Source organism: Armigeres subalbatus, chromosome 1 (genome assembly GCF_024139115.2).
Source record: "Armigeres subalbatus isolate Guangzhou_Male chromosome 1, GZ_Asu_2, whole genome shotgun sequence".
Classification (NCBI taxonomy): Eukaryota; Metazoa; Arthropoda; class Insecta; order Diptera; family Culicidae; genus Armigeres; species Armigeres subalbatus.
The window spans coordinates 14,499,128-14,501,708 of NC_085139.1; the positions used below are offsets into that span (position 1 = coordinate 14,499,128).

Sequence of the window (2,581 nt, forward strand, 5' to 3'; positions counted from 1 at the left end):
TATTACAAAATATTTTAGTATGTTCATTTCCCGGGAAATTCGGGAAACTGATACATACATCTCGGGAATCGGGAATCCCGGGAAATATGATTTCCCGGGAAATCGTTTCCGGGAATGGAAGCCCTAATGCAGAACCATCCCTAGCAGCACACAAATTCCTTATAGGTTACTGCAACTCATATGTGACCGGATTCAGTCAAAATCAAGTTGCTGCAACCATTTTCGTCTGACTTGTGCTACTCCGGATGTGCAATGTTTCCATCATTTATTCCAAAAATAAATCGTAAGCGTCAATTTTTGAGTAAATTAGTTAAAGATTGCAAACAATACCATTAAGAGCAGCTGCGAAATTACGCGTGCCCGGAAGAAACATATATATAGACAGTTCATAAAATTTAGTATTTACTTGATACTTGATGGGCTACAGCTCTTCGATGAACCTACGCCGAATGGAGTGTAATTCTCCACTGGACTAGATCCCAGGCCAATCGCTTCCAGTCTCCCTGAACATTGAGCGCCCTCAGGTCCTCGTCAACTGCAAAAAGCCATCGTGTGCGCGGCCTTCTAAGATGCCTGCGGCCTCTTCCGGGTTCTCTACTAAATATTATCTTCGCTTGACTTTATTCCGACGTACGAACAACGTGTCCCGCCCACCGTAGTTTGCCGTGTTGTAGAAGCTTAATAATATCCTTCCCTTCATACACCTGGTACAATTCGTTATTCATGCGACGCCGCCAGATACTGTTCTACTGTCTACCGCCGAATATTGTCCGCAGCACCTTATGCTCAAACACTCCGAAAGCTTGTCACCACCCCCTTGGGAGGGGAGGCCGCATGAGACGGAGGACAAAAAGTTAAGAAAGGCCGGTCAAGATGGCACTGGTCCCCATGACCCACTTACCACAATCAGCCTGAAACAAAGAAATGGTTCGAACAAGTGGAACCAATGGCGAAAAGTACTCGGAGTCGCTCTTAATAAAATTAAAGCATAAATTTCACATGCAAATTAAAAGAAGTGTTTATTAATTACTTACGTTCTATTTCAGCTTAAACCTAGGGAAAAGTGTTAATTTGTGTGTGTGTCAGTGTTGAAAGTGTATCCCCCGGCGACGATGGAACGTAATGCCTGCCCGGGCAGACCGATGAACTGCACCAGCAATCTGCCGGCCATCCACAGCTGCCGCTTTGCGCCACATTCCGCCGGGCGATTGGTGTTGGCGGTGAAAAGATAGGCCTGTCGTAGGAAACACAACGGATTACTTCACTGCACTACAGAGCATCACATATTTCGGAATTGCTTTATCTCTTCCCCTTACCGATCTCAAGCAATCCGTCTTCACTCTAGCACTGCATTACGGTGGCATATCAGTGATGGAACTCAGTACTGGGCATTGGTGGCTAAAGAGTGAATAAAATAATTAGCCGTGAATTTCACTACTTTGGGGTGCACTACCTTGCCCCAGCCCGCCACTAATCACTTGTCCACCGAGTTTCACCTTCACCGTTTCTTTTGCCGGTCAGGCACCGTAGCACTTTGTAATTTCGACTTGATTGATTGCAATCTATTGCTAATCACGCGTGCTGCCTGCTTAGCAGTTAACCGACAACTAGCCCAACATTTGCTTGGTCGGTGCCTTCGTCTCGGCTTTGATGGTCAGCTAATTCTCTTATCTCTTGGGGAAGTGATAAGAGCAGCGATTGATGTGGAGCGAGAGATCTTTGGATGCTGTGAGATGATCGTGGGCAGAGGGTTACTGATGTCGATTTATGGTATCTCATGGTAGGTTGCACCAATTGGTTCGTATGTAGGGCAGCATTTCAGCTCGTAATCTTTCCATAGTCCCTTTCTCGGTTGGATGTGGACTCTCTCAACGTTGTTCTCATCTATATTTTGACTTTATTCGTGTTCTGTTGTTGTGTGTTGTACGTGTAGTGTATTTAACATGGTAAGATTGATTTCTGCTTCAATTAGTTAAGGGTACATAGGGGCTACATTGATGCCCTCGCGAGGCCGTTGGAAGTGTGCAGGTTACAAGCTTTTCGATCAGCCTCCTTTAAAGTTCATGTTTCATGGTCGTATAAAGCCATCGGAAGAATCAAAGTAGTATTCAGCCCGAATTTTGTCTTCGTTTGCAGACTACGGAACTTAAGCTGGCTATGAAGTCGAAGTAAGCCCTATTTCCAGCTTCAATACGCCTTTTCACCTCGCGGGTAACAACATTATTGCACTTCACTAATGTTCTAAGATACACCAATTCTTCTACCACTTCAAATTTCTCACCTCCCAGCACCATTTCACTACCACCACCACTAATGAACCAACGTTGGTTTCCAGCGACCATGTACTTCGTTTGCTGGTATTGATCGTGAGTCCAATCCCCGCTGTCTTCCTCTTAAAAGGCACAAAATCCTTTTCACGGCACGACGATCAATCCCGATAATATCGATATCGTCCGCAAATCCCAGGAGCATATGCGATCTTTTGATAATGGTACCGCTTCTTTGCATACCAGCTCTCCCTCTCGAGCGCTATATTGAACAGTAGATTCGAGAGTGCATCACCCTGCTTCAATCCATCTCA

The 2,581-nt window shown here is 45.3% G+C and overlaps 1 long non-coding RNA gene across 1 annotated transcript; it reads right to left on the reverse strand.

Annotated features, from left to right (window-relative positions):
* Positions 1-820: 820 nt before the first annotated feature.
* On the reverse strand, positions 821-1,624 carry LOC134208126 (uncharacterized). Its single transcript, XR_009978512.1, has 3 exons — positions 1,454-1,624; positions 1,317-1,398; positions 821-1,234 (listed from the first exon to the last, which is right to left on the reverse strand). It is a non-coding gene; the product is annotated as an uncharacterized LOC134208126 (long non-coding RNA).
* Between the last annotated feature and the right edge of the window lie 957 nt (positions 1,625-2,581).